General features: G+C 35.8%; 1 protein-coding gene across 2 annotated transcripts in view; it reads left to right on the top strand.

Annotated features, from left to right (window-relative positions):
- CWC27 (CWC27 spliceosome associated cyclophilin) overlaps positions 1 to 19518 on the top strand; it is a 182767-nt gene that overhangs the window by 128600 nt on the left and 34649 nt on the right. The gene's annotated exons all lie outside the window — the stretch shown is intronic.

Below are 19518 nucleotides of genomic sequence, written 5' to 3'. Positions count from 1 at the left end.
TTTACTTCTTTCCTGCACTCAGAAAGGAATTTCTTTTCCATTTGATTTTTATATGGACATCATAAATTGTGGTTTTGGGTTGATATGGTGAGAAATCAGTCCTCTCAACTGACTAGGACTTATTATTCTTGCCTTTACTGTTTTTCTCATGCTTAATCTGCTAATGTAAAGGACCAAGCATAAGCTTGCATCAACTAGAACTGTTTAGTTGTTAGTATGCATATCTCTGTGGCCACTTGGTATTTCCTTTAGATTTATATTTTTCATTTTGTTTGGGTACCTTCTTTTATACATCAGTCACTTATTTTACTTTCTTTTGATCCTTTGTTTTCTAAAAACTAAAAACATTTCTTTATCAACAACTTGTGATAGTTCCATTCCAGCCATGTTTCTATATATCATCTTACTGCTACTTCCTAAAAAGGAAACATTCCCTCCAGCCAGCAACTGTTCCACCTTGTTCCTCATCAGTAGGGCTGGCACCAGTTCAAGTTCTGTCAACACTGTTCCATCAGATAAAGCTGTTGGTAACACAAAGGATGAGAGGGGGCAGTGTAAGTACCAATGAGCAAGCTAACAGCATTCTTACTGCTTCCGTGTTAGCCTGCGCGCCCACTTGCTTGAAGTCTAGTCTAATTTAGCTGTACCTCACTGCTGATAGTAACAACTGCCCATGCGTGTATCAGCATCTGTCTGATGATAATTGAATCATTTGGATAAGAACTCCTGTTTTCTGTTTTTCACTGACAAAACTGTTAATAATTAAGCTTATGTACAAGATCTTCATGTAAACATCATTTTTAATATGCTACAAGCCTCATCAGACTATAAGCAGTCTGCCTGCAATCTGTTATCATCTGTATTATGTCGCTGGTTATTAACAGAACTGGATAAGTTTCAAGTTTTAGAAAATGTTACACAGTATGGAAAGTTTCAGTTCATCTAGCATGATAATGATCTTCTAAAAGCAAGAAAAGAAGTGTCAGACAGAAATATTCCCTATGGACTTAACCTCTCCATGGAAAGAAAACTGGCATTACATGCAAAGTTTTTTTTGGACAGAGCATTTTCTCACTGTGATTGATGAGCCTCACCCCCAGAGTTTCAGATTTATTAGGTGTGGGTGGGGTCCAATAGTTTGCATCTCTAATAAGCTCCCAGGTGATGCTGATGCTGTAGATCAGCACACCTTGAGAACCACTCTGTACCCAACGTTAGGATTGTGGCTCTCAAATATCAGAAGCACCTATAAACAACAACAAAGATATCACTGTGTCCCAAGGGTTAACCCTCATTCTGGACGTTACCAGTCAACCATGTTGAATCATATTCTGTCTTATGTGATCACTTTAATGGTGTCAACTCAGAAAAGATTTAGTCAAAATCCTCAGTCTCTGAATTCTCCCCAGTTAGTATGATCCTTGCCAATTCTGCTAAATGCACAGTTTCCAGGCAGTTGCACCATCTTCATAAAGATGAAGCAAGTAATGGTGCTCTTTTGTGAGCCTCTCAGAATCCCTTTACCTTTTAGTCTAGGCTACAGGTTCGAGGTTAGAGCAGAGGTTTTCAAATTGAAGCCATTAATTCACTGGTGGGTAAAAATCAGGAGTGTATCTTAACATTTTTATTCACTGAAATGACACAGACCAGAAAACATAAGAGTGAATCATATGTAGTTAGGGTAAATACTGTTTTATGAAATTTTGAATTTTTTCTTTATATTTTGTTGAACAATATAAAATTATCATTTTTGTAGGTAAACAAAATAGAATGTCAGTAATTTCATCTGGCTTAACCTTATATATAGTTTTATATATTAGCTGTATACCAAACATATATGTGTGTAGAGTTAATATGAAAATACATTTCCTATAATATGTCACTGTCCAAAGACTTAAGAAAAAAAAACAAACCCACTGGGTTTGAATAAATGTCTAATAGCACTGTGCTAAATAAGCCCCCCAAAGACCTACAGAATGTTTTCCCTAGTTCTCAAAGTAGCTGGCCTCTGCTACATAGAACAAGACTAATTCATAGGAAACAGGTATTTTATATTTAATAGTGAAACTGTATTAATAACTAATAGTCATTTAAACAGTATTCATGATTAATAGACAGTATTTCAAGTGCTTACTTGAATCTTGGTGTGCAGATGAATTGTAAGATTTAGAGATGTTCAGAGCAATGAGAACTGCTATAGTCAAATACTTAGAGTCTGATTACAGGGAAAGGGCACACTTCTTTAACATCTTAATTTCTCTACCAAGAGTTCAAAAGTTTATATAACCTTGATTCCAGAGAGGAAATAGTCTATGTGTCAGAAAGCATGAGTAATACACAGTTTTGATGAAATAGGACCAGAAAACAGTTTCACCTGGAAAACCATTAGCTTTAATGTGGTCAAGGACGCTCCAATTAGGAAGACTTATCGAATCTTTAGAGCTTAGAGTACCTTACAAAAGAGCTTTAATTTATTTAGTTGGGGTTTTTTTTCCGTTTTTCTCTCAAATGTAATTTTTCTTTTAAGAACCTTGGCAAATATAGAAATTATAGCCTCAGGAAAATTTATTATCTTACTTGGAAAATAAAAAATTTCTTAAGACTTGCTAAAATGAATGTGAAATCCAAGACCTCGGAGAATTATTTTGGATACTGTTTTATTGTCTAGATACCTAGATGTATTTTTAGAAAAAAACATCATTCATCATGTGTCAATGAGGGATTAGTGTTTGCATATTTTTCTGAGTGAACAGAATTAGATTTAGATCTGAAAAGACTACAGTATCCTCAAAACAAATCTGTTCTCTGCACATTTTTACAAACTCCACCCCTTTTTTACAGGTTCCTAGTCTGCATCTTATGACCTACCATGGCCATTTTAGCCACAGTTTTTCTGTTAGGCTATTTTAACAACCTGCTAACAGGCTGTCAACAGATCTCTGTCACTAATCTCATATCCTGCCAATACATTCTGTGTGTGGCTTTTCTTAAACACAGACGTGATCATGTGTCAATCCCCTTCATAAAATTATTTAATGGCATCTCATTTCCCACAGGATGAAATCCTTGGCATGCCAGACAAGGCCCTACATGGCTAAACTTTGCCTGCCACACCAGTCTCATCTCTCATTATGGACTATATGCTCCATACAGGCTAAACCTTTCTACACATCAACCGATTTCCCACCTCACCCTCAGTGTCACAACTTCCTCTTCCTGGAATGCCTTCTGGATATGATGAATATTGCCTCAATAATCAAGTTGGCGTTTAAAGTCCTTTCTCTAAGATGGCTTTTCTGATCTCCCCTTCATCACCAGACCAGTGGTTCCCAAATTTTTCTGTACATTAGAACCATGTGGAAATTCCAAAGCTCAGGATGTGAAACCCAAGTATCAGTACTTTCTGAAGTTCCCCGGATACTGGGTCAAGATGCTTTTAAATATTCACCTATATCTTCCTGGAGTTATTTTATTTTTTTACTTTTACTTTTAATTGCTTAAGCTTCCTGAAAATTACTTTAGTCCATAATGTGGGGTGAGGATATAAGGTTTCTAGTTTAGCAGGTGAAAGAGACAACCTACCAGTTATTAATACAACATGATACATATTCTCCTGAAGGTTTGAGGGAGCAAAAGAAAGGAAATTAAATTTAGACAGGAATGTGTCTTTCTAGATACACAAACCCAAGTAGGATCATCCGTTATTGACATCATTGGTCTCCAAAAATGTTTTATTACACCAGCACGATAAAGTTTTTATTTTATTTTTAACACTTTTATTGAGATAGAGTTTACATACTGTACAATTCACCCATTAAAAGTATGTAATTCAGTGATTTTTACTATATTCATAGGTACAATTTTAGAACATTTTCATTATCTCAAAAGGAAATACTGTACCCTTTACTTTCTCCTGCACAGACTCTGCCTCCCCTCCCCCAGCCCCAGATAAGGGTAACCACTTATCTACTATATGTCTCTACAGATTTCTATGTTATAGACATTTCATATGAATGTAATTGGCTTCTTTCACTTAGCATATTTTCAGTGTTCTTCTGTGTTGTAAGATGTATCAAATACTTCATTACCCATTATGGTTAAATGATACTCCCTGTTATGGCTACACCATATTTTGTTTATCTCTTTGTCAACTGATGGACATTTGGGTTATAAAATAAATTTTAAATGTATTTATGACTCATGTAGATATTACTGAATACTGTACTTACTATATATAACATAACACACAAAAAATAATAATTTAAATACAAATAGCATTCTTGGGGTGCCTGTTAGTAGAGCCCCTTGATCTCGGGGTCATGAGTTCAAGCTCCATGTTGGGCATATAACTTACTTTAAAAATAAATAGGTAAACAAATAAATATATTACTGATGATAGATAGATAGATAGATAGATAGATAAAAATAGCATTCTAAATTTTCTTTTCATCTATTAAGTGGGTCATTTTGTGCACTAGAAACCTCTCACTTTTACAAATTTTTGAAGCTACTGATTCAGCTGAGTAAGTTAGTTGAATGAAAGTGTTCCAGACAGAGGATACAGTGTATGCAAATGCATGGAGATAAAAGAAAGCATGGCACCTTTTCTTATCTTACAAGTTGTGAGTGTGAAACAGAGAGTGGAAAGGATATGGAGTTTCTCATGCAGTCATTTTTCCTCTCTCCCTTATTATAATCATTTAGGCTTACTGACAGAACATCTATTTACTCTTGGAACACCTAAGAATAATAAAAGTTTTATTATACTATATAAGTCTATATTTTTATTGTTAGTATTTGGCAGCATGTATTAGATACTGTATTACTATATTTTCCCTCTAGAAACAACCTTACACTTTGGTCTCCTTTCAAATAAAGGCAACCAAGAATTAGCAGCATCAGTTTCCTTTTCATCACTTTTTTCTGTTTTTTTTTTTGTTTTTTTGTTTTTTTTTAACATTTTAGTTGCAGTATTATCTGTGACATGAGGAGACTGGCTTGAGTCTGTGATAGAAAAACATTATCAAAAATAAGTCCTCTGTACTCTCCCTTCCTCAGAACCCATGGTGAAGTCCCTTACACTTTACTCCGCGCTGTGATAAGTTGCCATATGAAGAATATACAGAAGAATAATTATGTTTATTCTTAGCAATTTGATTGTAGTTGAAGAGAAAATGGTTGCAGTATTTACTCTACCATAGCCAAGGACTTTGCTGGTCTGTGGTATCTTGTCAAGATGCTAGGCAGACAATGGGGATAGACTCCAGGCAACTCAGTTTCTCAGAAACATTTCTCAAGCAAGGTTGGCTTGCTCATTTTTCTATTCTTCGTACTTTTACTGTTTTGGATATTTTAATAGTGTATCATACTAATTAACTCACTACCTTAAATGCCTTTAAGGAAATAGTAATTAATACTGAATTTACCATCTAAGAAAATAAAGACAAAGCATTTCTGAAGCCAACTCAAGCCTTGACTCCAGTGAGTGACGAAGCTGAGAATAGAAGTGAAGTTGCTAACTCAAAATATTGAACCCAGTCCATCCAGTGTGTTGGCTTTGTTTTGTGACTAAGCCAAAGTTTTTTAAAAAAATTAATCAGTGAGAATGTGTCTCTAATTATGTTCTAATCCAAAATAAGAGGGTGAGAAATTTTTCACTTCACCAAGAAAAAAAATATAAGATTGCTTTAGTAACGATTTCAGCTTATGAAATTAATAAGACAAACAAACCAAATAATCCTTCTTTATTAAAAGATTAATTAATGCCATTTCAAAGCTCAGGCACTTTAAAAATTTTTTTTCTTCTCCCCAGCAAATGTGTTTTTGTAATATAGAGTTCAGAGACTTTAACTTTAGCTGATACATCATCTTAATGTATTTCTGTTGTTTCCCGATCATTTTTTGGCTGCCGGTACCATATAAGAAATGTTTAGGGGTGCCTGAGGTCTCAGTTAATTAAGTGTCTGACTGACTCTTGATTTCAGCTCAGGTCATGATCTCATTGTCATAAGATTGAGCCCCATGTAGGGCTCTGTGCTGGGTGTGGAATCTGCTTAAAACTCTCTCTCTCTCTCTCTCTCTCTCTCTCTCTCTCTCTCTCCCTCCCTCTCTCTCTCTCTCTCCCCCCCTCTTTCTCTCTCTTCTTCTCTTTCTGCTCCTCTCCTCCCCACTCCACTTGTGTACTCTCTCTCTCTCAAAATAGATAAATAAGTATTATTTAGAAAAAGAAATGTTGAGAGACATTAAGCCTAGGGTGGCACTTGATGACTGCAGCTTTTCAAGGTTTGGGACAAGGAAAGCCAGTTTTTCAGACTACCCTGCTTTGTCCCTACTTTCTCCCCACTCTGTCTTCCAACTGCTTTCTCTAGGAATCCATTTTCTCTGAAAAATCGCCTTCCTTTTTTAAAAACAAATCTTAATTACCCCATTTAAACAATATCTTTCAAGACTGAAAACTTACAGGCACTGTTCAAATCTCTAGACATAAAATGGTGGACAAAGCAAAAAAGTTCCTGCCCTCTAAGAACTCACATTCTTGTGTCTGCCTTTGGTACTCATGTCAGCTATAGCTCACAGGCATTCATTCATCACATACTTTTCCAAACTTCAGCTTTTTTCAGAAGGATAGGTCTTTCTCGGAGCAGCTCCTTCCCTGTTATATTTAAATGAGTTCTTCTGCATAAAGCACTTAGAATACTGACTGGCACATGGAAAGCACTATTTGTACAAGTGTTCTATTTTCCATCCTACCAGTATGCCAGCAGATGGTGTGTATTCTTTTTTTTTTTTTTTAAAGATTTAATTTTTTTTTAAGTAATCTCTACACCCAAACTGGGGCTCAACCCTGAGGTCAAGTCACATGCTCCACCAACTCAGACAGGCAGACACCCCATAAAGTGCGTATTCTTTAGCAAATTCAGAATTATAAGTAAGCCTCATGAGAAGAATGCTACATTTGAACATCTTAATTTATGGAAATATAACTCAATTGTTTTGATTATTCACCTCACAAAAGGATTTTCCACATTTCTTCCAATTATAAATATTATTGGTGCTTTGAAAATATGATTTAATATACAGAAATATTTGTTATTCAAACAAATATGTTAATAAAGTGAAACATATTATATCTACTCCTTGCTTCTTCAAATGAGATTTCACCTTTTGAAGGAAGCCATAACCATAAAGTAGCTTACAGACATAAAATACGGTGCCCTATATTCAATGCCCAATAATAATGCCTCATATTTATAGAACATGACCACTTCACAAAGTATTGTCATATGCCTCATCACATTTAGTCCTGTAACAGTCCTGAGAAGTACATTAAACAAGTATTAAAGTTCTCATTTTGCAAATGAAAAAGCCTAACCATTAAAGACATTTAGTACACATCCTAACTGAAACCATTTGAAGAGTCAGAATTTCTGTCCAATATTCTTTCCACTCTAAAACTGCAAAGCCTTGTTTCCTTATAAATAAAGTAAAATAAGTCACAAGCAAAATGACCTATTAGCTGTAAGCCAGAATCAGCAGATTGAGAGCTAGCCTACAGTTCACAGTATTACCACTAAAATTGAGCAAGGTGACTCCCCATTCAACTCACACTCCAATCTCAAATTCCAGAAAGCATATCCAAACACAGGTCTACTTTAGATGAAGCATAACTTGATGATCTTTGTCCTTCCCTCACCTCATCTCAAAGTTTAGCTTGTTAGAGATATCATTTAAGATGAGGATTGAGGAAGAGAGGTGAAACCTGAGCCAGAATCAGTGTACCAGGAGTAGGGAATATGGCCTAGGCAGGTTCAAAAATGCTAAGACCATAGCACTTAGAATATTAACTGGCACATGAAAAGAAAGCATTATTTGTACAAGTGTTCTACAGAAAGAGGATAAAAGTGGCAGAACATTTACCATCCTACCAGTATGCCAGCAGGTAGTGCTTATTCTTTGTTTTTTTTTTTTTTAAAGATCTTATTTTTTTAAGTAGTCTCTAGACCCAACATGGGGCTCACACTCACAACTCTGAGATCACATGCTCCACCAACTGAGCCAGGCAGGCTCCCCAGAGAGTGCTGATTTCTTCAGCACATTCAGAATTACAGGTAAAAAGTTCAGTCAGAAACAACTGGGCATGGTACTTTTAAGTAATTGCACATTTTTCATATTTAAATTAGAATATTCTGATAGATACAGAGAAGTAATTTTACCAGGGTATTTTCAAAGTTCCTTCCTCAACTAATCAGGGGAGAATCCGAACAAGATTTTGGGAGTGAGTCTCTCTTTGTCTCTCTCTAACTTACTTGCCTTTATCCTCTGGTTCACTGAACTACTGAGGAAGACATTGTTTTCATTAAGAGAAGTGTGGGCATGAGGAAACTTGGAGCTCTAGCATCTGTTTTATCAACTAACTCAAACTAGTATCAAAATAAGAAAATACCCCTTTAATTTTTTTTTTTTTTTTTTTTTTTTTTTGGTTTTAGAAATGAGCTCAAAAACATACCGATCTAGGGTATTCAACACACTTCAGTTAGTTTTACAAAAGGCTCATAAATACTTGTAAATACTTTCCTTTCAGTATAGACCTGCAAGATGTGTATTATGGCTGCTCATTGCTTACCAAATCAAAATTCCAATTCATTAATCTAGTACACAGCTACTTGCATGATCGGATTTTTACCTTATTTTCCTTATTCCCATCTTATTCACCCGCTCTTCCCTTTCACAGAACATTTTTCCTCTTTCTCATGTGCATCCTGCACTATGTTGCCTTCCTGCTTTGGTAGTGATGTCTCTTCTACCTACTGTGGCTAAATCTTATTTCTCTTACAAGGCCCAGTTATGCTGCCACTTCCTCCTCCCAGCTTTCCCTCTGTCATCTCTGCTTGAATTTCATAAGTACTTTATCAGGACCTCTCTTATGTCCTTTGTACCACCACACAGTTAAAGGTATATCTTATCCCTTTTCCAGCCTATAAGCTCCTTAATGTCAGGAACCATCTTGTTTCACTCACTCCCATACACACCAGTGCCCCCTCCTTCCCCATAACTGCGCCCAGTGTAATAGAATAAAAACAGCAATGGGCTTTGAAGTCTGACAGCCGTTATTTCAAACCCTTGGTCTATCATTTATTAGCCATATAACCTTGGGCAAGATACTTAACCTCTCTGAACCTCTGTTTCCTCAAGCATAAAATAGAGATGATAATACCCATTCTGCTGTTCCAGAGTTAAGTGAGAAAGCAGGCATAGATTTTTTAGTCTTATATTTCAGACGTGCTAGGTCCTAAAAAGTGGTGGTAGTGCTAGTAGCAGTGGTCTTGTATTTTAGAAGCCATTTTATTGCATCAGTTTCCTTATTCACATAGGGGATACAAAGAATCCCATGCCAAACCACACATGCATGTATTTAAGGACTATTTTGAACTGGTCTGTAAACTCTTGTAACTACCTGGAGAAAAGTACCTCATGAATTTACTACAAAACAATAGAACCCTCCTTTAAATGCTATTAGAAATGTAGATAATCTGCTGTGTTTAATTTGCTAGGGGTAATCATAGCCTTAGGCAATTTTAGATAGCAGTTCTTTCCTTAGTATCCTCCCTGACTGGTTCCATGAAATCTTTTTATCTTGAAGAATTTTTTTTCTTATTGCTACAACAAAGAGTATAAAATTTGTAGTTTCTATATCCAAAATGACAGGGCAACGTAGGGATATTGTCAAAATGGCCATCAAACTGCAAGAATTGTGGGTCACCCCATCTGGGGAGATACAAAGTGTGCTCTGTTGAGAGACCTGGGGGTAATAACATCAACCAATCTTTGTGCCAGTCCTGGAGTCCAGGAAGAAAGAGGTGGTAAATTTGAACAGAAACAACAGACTAGAGCTGACAGTTGGAAAGCTGGGGTTGCCAGAAGAAAGGCCTTTAGTGTCCCTCAAAAATTCTCAGTAATCATTTTTATAATTGTCTCTTCTGACTATTAAGAAAAATGGAGAAATATCAGATAAAAAGCTTATCAGATAGAGTCTATATAATTAAAAAAAGTATTAGTAAAAGACAAAACAGTTGTTAAGCCCAATTTAAAGCAGTTTCATGTTTTAGTGTTCAGAACCTGTCTGTACTAAGGTCTCTTCATCTCTTAATATATTAGATAAGTTCATTTAATTCACTTGAATTGATTTTTAGCATAATACTTTGTGGTAACTAATTTATGTATTATTATTTAAGTTATTACCAACATGACTGCTATATGAATTATAAATTCAAAAAAGCAGGTGCACCTGGTTGGCTCAGTCGGTTAAGTATCCGACTTCAGCTCAGGTCTAGATCTCAAGGTCTGTGAGTTCCAGCCCCGCATTGGGCTCTGTGCTGACAGTTCAGAGCCTGGAACCTGCCTGCTTCGGATTCTGTGCCTCCCTCTCTTGCCCCTCCGCCATTGATGTTCTGTCTCTCTCAGTCTCAAAAATAAATAAACATTAAAAATTTTTAAAAACTCAACAAAGCAATATACTTGGGGAAATAAAGGTAAAATCTTGAATTTGGATAGCACTGTGGCATTAAAACAAGTTTTTTAAAATTTCTAATATCTTCCGGTACCTGGGTGACTCAGTTGTCAAGCAACTGACTCTTGATTTTGGCTCAGGTCATGATCTCATGGTCATCAGACCAAGCCCCACATCGGGCTCAATGCAGAGCACAGAGACAGCGTAGGATTCTCTCTCCTCCTCTCTGCCCCTATCTTGCTCATGCTCTCTCTCTCTTTCTCAAAATAAATAAATAAACTTTAAAAGATTTAATTTAATATGGAGAACAAACAGGGTTACTAGAGGGCTAAATGGGTAAGGGGCATTAAGGAATCTACTCCTGAAAACAATGTTGCACTATATGCTAACTAACTTGGATGTAAATTTGAAAAAAAAAATTTTTTTAAATAAAAAATTAATTTTAAAAATTCTAATATCTTGGGGTGCCTAGGTGGCTCAGTCAGTTGAGCATCCGACTTAGGCTCAGGTCATAATCTCATGGTTCATGGGTCTGAGTCCTGTATTGGGCTCTGTGCTCATAGCTCAGAGCCTGGAGCCTGCTTCAGATTCTGTGTCTCCCTCTCTCCCTGCCCCTCTCCATCTCGCACTCTGTCTCTCTCTCTCTCTCTCTCAAAAATAAATGTAAAAAAAAAAAAAATTAAAAATGCTAATATCTTAAGGTAAAATAACGAAAATTAAAATTAAGATGACTCCTAATTAGAGGGGTGTCTGAGTGGCTTAGTTGATTGAGCATCTGACTCTTGATTTCAGCTCTGATCATGATTCCCAGGGTTGTGGGATCAAGCCCTGTGTTGGGATCTGTGCTGAGCATGGAGCCTGCTTGGGATTCTCTCTCCCTCTACCCCTCTCCCCCACTCACACACTCTCTCTAAAAATTGAAACCAAAAACCAAAAAACTCCTAATTAGAGAATTAAATCTATATTGGAGATTCATGCCATTTTATTAATGATCACACTGTATTTCAAAGTGACTATTAGACTGTAATCATCACAGATGTATTTCATTACAAAAAGAAAGTATACATAGTAGTGTATAGAGAGAGGAAACAACACTGAGTGGTCAGAAAATCTGGTTTCTGATATTCCAAGCTTAACACAATCATTTGACCTCTCTGAACCTCAGTTTTTTCATCTGAAAAGGAGCTGGTTATTGCTGCCTAAGAACTTCTTAGTGTTAATGTTTCATGTTGTGATACTGGACATACTCCTTTTGTACTGAATTTAAAAACTGAGATTTAGTAGAGGTGCCTGGGTCACTCATCCAGTTAAACATCTGACTCTTGATTTTGGCTCAGGTCATGATCTCACAGTTGAGAGATTGAGCCCCAAGTCAGGCTCCGTCCTGAGCATGGAGCCTGCTTCAGATTCTCTCTCTCCCTCTCCTTCCACTCCTTCCCTCCTAGCACTCTCACTCAAGAAAAAGAAAAAAAAATCAAGATTAAGTAGCCAGTAAGCTGTAAGTATACAGAATCCTTAGATACGAACTTTGATTTATTCACAGGCTACCCCTGTTAGAAATGTTTAATGGAGGGGTGTCTGGATGTCTCAGTCAGTTGAGCCTTTGACTCTTGATTTCAGCTCAGGTCATGATTTCATGATTCATGAGATCGAGCCCCACATCAGGCTGTGATGACAGCATGGAGCCGACATGGGATTCTCTCTCTCCCTTTCTCTCTGCCCCTCCCCCACACATGCTTGCTCTCTCTCTCTCAAAATAAATAAATAAACATTAAAAAAAGAAATGTTTAATGGAAAATACAGGCTGAAAATCAGCATTTTTGTATTTATATTCCAAAATGGAATACAGTTTGAAAATCTGGATTAATTTAATTGTGTTATGTCACCTTCATATTTCTCAAATCAGCTAATAGAAAAACACAGAGAAAATACTGTATATAACTTTATTTTGAGGATTATTTTAGGCCTAAACTAACAAAGCAGTGAAGTTAGGATGAACAACAGGGAAAGAAAAATAAAAACAGTGTGAATGGAGACTGATTTCCATTTAATCACTGTTCAGCTTTGAAGCATTGTCAGTGTGCATTGTTCAAGCATACTTCAGGTGATGTCCCTGAATTATTTAACCACTTGCAACTTATCTTTATGAAACTATAGGCTTATTTTGACCACCAGATGGAGCCAGTATTGTTCAATTTGTTACAAAAAATATGTTGAAAATAAAAAGTGGTTAAATAAAATGAATAAGTCATAGATTTTTTTTTTTTTTTTTTTAGTTCACAGTACAGAAAGAAACTAAACTTTTAGGGTAGTATTCCCCTAAACTTCTGCCTAATCCTTGTAAATGTGCACCCTCCCTCTATTAAATAATTTCTTTATTGTGAATAATTTTCATTTGGGTAGTTTCATTGGATAGAGAGACCAGTTTTCTTCTTACTCACTTTTCAAAGACATCATCTAAGCAAACTTCAATTACCTTTAAAACATAATTAGTACTGATGTAACCTCTTGTCATTCAATAAGTACTATGGGTTATAATTATGAAAAGTGATAATAAAAAAATATACTATCTGTAGGCCCTCATCTTAATGTCACAGAATACCCCCATTATTGTCCATTTTGTAATGGATTTTCCTAATAAAACAAACCATAAAATGGGCATTCTGACTGTGGGGAGGATATACAATTCATCCCCAGTAGCGCCTCAAGCAGATGGTAAAGCCTCAATGAATGGGTACAGTCTTACACAGATTCTTCACAGAAAGCTCAGGGACCTTAGTCAGAGTTGACTTCTACTCCTCACATGTAAGAAATTATTTATCTGTAACTCAATTTAATTAAACAAATATCTATTGAAAAAGTATTTGTATGCTAGGGGTCCTAACTCACTAAAACCCCTCAAAGAGCCATTCCGTCCTGCAAGAACAATAAGGTAACTATGGACAATGGAAATTTAAGACCTAAAGAGGATCAAATTATTCATTTGTCCATTCAGCTCCTATTTACTGAGTACAAACTTTATGCAAGGCATATGCTAGGCCACAGATTGGGCACAATTCCTGTCATGTGTGTTTATAACCGAGGGGACAGGACAGAAAAAGAAGCAGTCATGAGATACAATTTAAATTGTCTGAAGGTTCAAATGAGGGGAAAATATGATTAATTAAGGATTATCAAGAAAAAACCGTAAAGGATTCTTCTTAGGTGGAAATTATTTACATAAACCCACTGTTTGGCAGATGGTACTTCCCATTTATTATGGTCTGGGAGGAATTTAGAACCTTTTTTTGGCAGGATTTTATTTCATCAGACACATCCAACTGGTGACCTGATGCCTTTTTCTGTCAAAATGGAGTATTTTCTGTTTTCTTTTTGTCAAATATGAAGAAAAAATAACCAAGCTGGTTTAAGAATTTGTCATTTAGAGCCAGAATACATGGCTTTATATTCTCATGTTTATAGTCCCTTAGATCAGTTATTTAATCTCTTAACTACCTTAGTTTTCTTATCAGTGAAATAAGGCTAATAATATGCCTCTCTCATAAGGTCAGTTATCAGGATTAACCAAGTAATTCAGATACTGGTATCCGGCACATCGAAAATACTTTAAATGTTAGCTATCACTGTTAGCTATATTCAAGTCTGGTCCATTTCCTAGAATTAATTTAAGAACATGTATATAAAATTTGATTGAAAAAACATACTTTTTAGCTTCCAGAAAGTATGATGAGGTACAACTAGGTATCACCAGCATTGATATTTTCTATATCCAATAAAGCCTACCCCTTTTGTTTCCAAATGCTGATTACTATTAGCAGTAATATATTCTTTATTTGTATAAAAGTTTTTATTTATTATGGGAATTTTTCAAAAATTTCCTTGAAGTACTGGATCCAGATATATTTAAAATAATTTATAAACAGCCTTACTAACAGTTTCTGACACTGTTTATGGTCATTTGATAAGCTTTTTTAAAAATGAATGAATGAACAGCTACTTGAGCTGTTAGCTCCTTGAGCTCTAGTCCTGAGACGGAGGAGGGAATAAGCCTTTTATCTATCTATAAAATGAGATTTGTAGATGGATGCCACTGGTTCATTAGCTAAGTAACCATAATTGAGTAGTCACCATCTCTTTATGTTCAGAACAAAAAGGTTTCACAATGAAGAGTCAAGCGGAGCAAGGATTAAGTTTCTAACTAGCCCTTAGGGGAAGGCCTAGACGCATTCTTTATAACACAGAGACTGAAGTACAGTACTTAACTCAGATTGTCACCTAAACTAAGAGTCAGAACACAAGTTTTAGCCCAGGCTCTGCTGCTGATCCCCCTGGGAGACTGGCTGAGTAACTTCCCTTACCTAAACATTGGTTACCTCACCTAAACATTGGTTACCTCACCTATAAAATGAGAATTGAGATTAGAAGATCCTCAAGGTAACTTCTAGCTCTGGTGCTCTAGTAAACTGCTGCTCTGTAGTAAAGTGATGGTTACCTGATGTTGGACACTCTCTTCACCAAACCCTTTCACGTATATTACTTAGTTTTATCTCAGACAGCTAAGATATTTTGTTCTAACACTACAACATAGGTAAGCTTTAAGCCCCCTAAGGAATCAGCAACTTGATACTTAAAATCAGTGGTTTGATTTCTTAACTATTTTCACAGATCTTGTATTTATTTTACCTTTTCGATTACATTATAGAATGAAAAGCTTCTATCATTTATGTTTTAAATATCTTTCATAGCATTTATCAGAATGCCCATCATGTTAGAGACACAGTAAAATTTTGTTTTCCAGATTGAAGTTTTAATTGAAGTCAGTAGGGCACAGTGTGGGCCTTTTATATCAGACCTGGGCTTACATCTCAGCTTTACCCTATTCTAATTCCTGTTTCCTCATTTGGTTTATAGATACTTCATAATTAAAGCACCTTAGCATGGTACCTAACATAGCCTTTAGTAAATGTTCTTTTTTCCCCACCATTCTTCATTCCTATCTTTCAGCATGTTTTGTAGAAATTTCAGTTAATGACAAATAGTCATCATACTATATCATTATTATTTATGAATTATCATCCACTGTATATTGAGATTTATAAGAAAGTAAAAGAACAGTCTGTACATAGAGACTAAATTATTCAAACTCTTTGTGTATTTTATTAGCCAGTTTTATGTCACTAAAATCATCCAGTCACTTATTCAATTTTTGTTTATTCAGGAGGATTCAAGCACATGAGAAATGAATGTGCTACTTCCTGTTCTGGCAACATGGACTGAGTTAGCACAGAACTTAATTCTACTACAAATATATAGAAACACTGACTAAAATATAATCAAGCCCAATTTAAATATTAGCTAAGCTTGAAAGAGAGAGAGAGAGAGAGAGAGAGAAGAAAAAAAGAAAAGCCCTGGGTACTAGAAACAAAGGGGAGGAATAACTAGAGCATTAAGTGGGCAAGCTGCTACTGTAGTTGCTCAGGGGCATATTGGAACCAGATGTAGGCTTTACTAGCTAGAAGGTGGAGTTTTTATCTAAGACACAGACAGCAATGTAACCTTGAGTCAAGAGAAATGGGAACTAGAAAAACTGTCCACCTAGTCAGGAAGGCCACAATGAAGCTTTTCATTTTTCAGAACTATATGTGGGAGGAGTCTGTCAAAAAAATCCAAACTCTAAACCTCTACCAGGCATGGCTACAAAGTGTGAATATACATACACTAACTGTATGGTACAGGAATCCTAAGTCAAGAAATTAATTTAATTAATGGCTTCAGACCATTGGAACCCCTAAATTGCCTGGTAGAAACAAATGTGGAATTTCTCTGTAGAAACACACAATCCTGGGTGCCTAGGATTCCTATGGAGCATGATGGAGATGAAGCTCTAGCTCAAGATAAAGTCACAATAAAAAATTAGAAAACATAGAGAAATGATGAGCCTAGGAAGAGAGAAAGAAGACATAACAGAAAGATACTCAAGAAGAATCTGAAAGATAAAACATAATAAGTGTGTTTTAAATAATTAAAAGAGATTTTTTTAATCATGAAATATCATAACAAAAGACTAAGGCTATCAGTGGGGCTCCTGGGTGGCTCAGGTGGTTAAGTGTCTGACTCTGGATATTGGTTCAGGTCATGATCTCATGGTTCATGATATCAAGCCCCACATCAGGCTCCATGCTGACAGCACAGAACCAGCTTGGGAGTCTCTCTCTCCCTCTCTCTCTGCCCCTACCCTGCTCGTGTACTCACTCTTTCTCTCTCCCTCTCTCTGTCTTTCTCTCAAAATAAATAAATAAACTTAAAAAAAAAAAAAGACTAAGGCTATCAAAAGAGGTGAATCTGAAAAACCAAATAGAATATCTAAAAATAAAAAATATAATTATTAAAATCAGTGGCTCAGTTTATGTCTTAAAAACTGATTAGATACAACGAAACAAAGAATTAGTGAACTGAAATATAAAACTAAGGAAATTATTCAGAGTATACTGCTGAGAAATCAAAATGAAAAATTAATGTTCTGTGATTATTCATAGTTGATCATAGTATAAAGAGAAGTACTTTATACTAATGTGATATATCAGTTAGGAAATGGAAGAGTTGACCAGATTTTTCACCAGTTGGGTTTGTGCAGCAAATGTTACTGTGTTAGAAAATCTCTTATCAGTTGCATTTCTATATACCAATAATAAAGCAACAGAAAGAGGTATCAAGGAATTGATAACATTTAAAACTGTACCAAGAACCATAAAATACCTAGGAATAAACCTAACCAAATACATAAAAGATTTGTACACTGAAAACTGTAGAAAACTTATGAAAGAAATTAAAGACACAAGCAAATGAAAAAACATTCCGTGCTCATGGACTGGAAGAAGAAATGTTGTTAAAATGTTAATACCACCCAAAGCAGTCTATGAATCCAATGCAATCTCAACCAAATTAGCACCAGCATTCCTCACAGAGCTAGAACAAACAATCCTAAATGTGTATGGAACCACAGAAGACCCAGAATTGCCAAAGTAATGTTGAAAATGAAAACCAAACCTGGAGACATCACAATCCCAAACTTCAAGCTGTCTTACAAAGCTGTAATCATCAAGACAGTATTTTATTGGCACAAAAACAGACACATAGACCAATGGAACAGAATAGGGAACCCAGAAATGGACCTACATATGTATGACAAACTAATTTTTGACAAAGCAGAAAAGAGTATCCAATGGGGAAAAAAAAACAGTCTCTACCAAATGATGCTGGGAAAACTGGACAGTGACATGCAGAAGAATGAAACTGGACCACTTTCTTACACAACACACAAAAATAAGTTCAAAATGGATGAAGGACCTGAATGTGAGAAAGGAAACCATCAAAATCCTAGAAGAGAAAACAGGCAACAACCTCTTTGACCTTGGCCACAGCAACTTCTTACACATCTTTGAATGCAAGGGAAATAAAAGCAAAAATGAATGATTAGGATCTCATCAAGATAAAAAGCTTCTGCACAACAAACAATCAACAAAACTAAACGGCAATCCACAGAATAGGAGATGTTTGCAAATGACATATCAGATAAAGGGTTAGTATCAAAAATCTACAAAGAATTTATTAAACTCAACACCTGGAAAACAAATAATCCAGTGAAGAAATGGGAAGAAGACATGAATAGACACTTTTCCAAAGAAGACATCCAGATGACCAACAGACACATGAAAAGATGCTCAAAAGTGCATCATAAGGGAAATACAAATCAAAACCACTTTGAGATACCACGTGATACCAATCAGAGTGGGTAAAATTAACACCTCCATAAACAATAGATGTTGGCAAGGATGTGGAGGAAGGGGAACCCTCTTGCACTGTTGGTGGGAATGCAAACTGGTGCAGCCACTCTGAGAAAGTATAGAAGTTCCTCAAAAAAATTAAAAATAAAACTACTCTATGACCCAGCAATAAAACTACTAGGAATTTATCCAAAGGACACAGGAGTGCTGATTCATAGGGGCATATGTACCCCAATGTTTATAGAGGTACCATCAACAATAGCCAAATAATGGAAACAGTCCAAATGTCAATCAGCTGATGAATGGATAAAGAAGATGTGGTATATGTGTACAATGGAATACTACTCGGGAATGACAAAAGAATAAAATCTTGCCAGGTGAACAACGTGGATGCAACTGGAGGGTATTATGCTAAGTGAAATAAGTCAGCCAGAAAAAGACAGGTTATCCTATGTATCTTATGTTATCACTCATATGTGGGAATTTGAGACACTTAACAGAAGACCATAGGGGAAGGGAAGGAAAAATAAGCTACAAACCGAGAGGGAGTAAAACCATTAAGAGACTCTTAAATACAGAGAACTGAAGGCTGATGGGGGTGGAGGGTTGGAGAGAGATGGGGAAAATGGGTGATGGGCACTGAGCAGGGCATTTGTTGGGATGAGCACTGGATGCTGTACGTAAGTGATGAACCACAGGAATCTACTCCCAAAGCCAAGACTACACTATATATGCACTGTATGTTACCTAACTCGACAATAAATTATTTTCTTAAAAAAAGATGTAAAATAAAAGTATGTTGAGATAGTAAAAAAAAAAAAAAGAAAAAGTCTCCTGAACAAAACAGCTAATTGTTAATATGCTGCATATTAATAACATTCTTCAACTCTATAATCAAAAAGGCAAGCAACAAACCAAGGGTTGAGTAGAAAGATTACTGGCATTCTTGATTACATCTGGCTCCTCTTAGTTTACCAGCCAGAGATAAAAAGAGATCAGTTTTGGGTATTTTTTAAGTCATTTTCATTAATATGTGTGTATGTAAGTTAATGTAAAATGTTAGTACTTTTTTTTTGAGGCAAAACTGTGTTCTGTAAACCCAAATGTTAACTAATCTTCACAGGGAATTAAGGCAGGATCAAATCTATAAATTGGTTTTCTAATTTCTAACTTAGTAAAAATTATTTTTATCTGCTTCTGATAACTGTCCTGAGTTATTTGCTGGAT

Source organism: Hyaena hyaena, unplaced genomic scaffold (genome assembly GCF_003009895.1).
Source record: "Hyaena hyaena isolate Hyena2069 unplaced genomic scaffold, ASM300989v1 scaffold_530, whole genome shotgun sequence".
Lineage (NCBI taxonomy): Eukaryota > Metazoa > Chordata > Mammalia > Carnivora > Hyaenidae > Hyaena > Hyaena hyaena.
The sequence above is the reverse complement of the archived record's forward strand: the minus strand, read 5'-3'. Positions and strand labels throughout refer to the sequence as shown.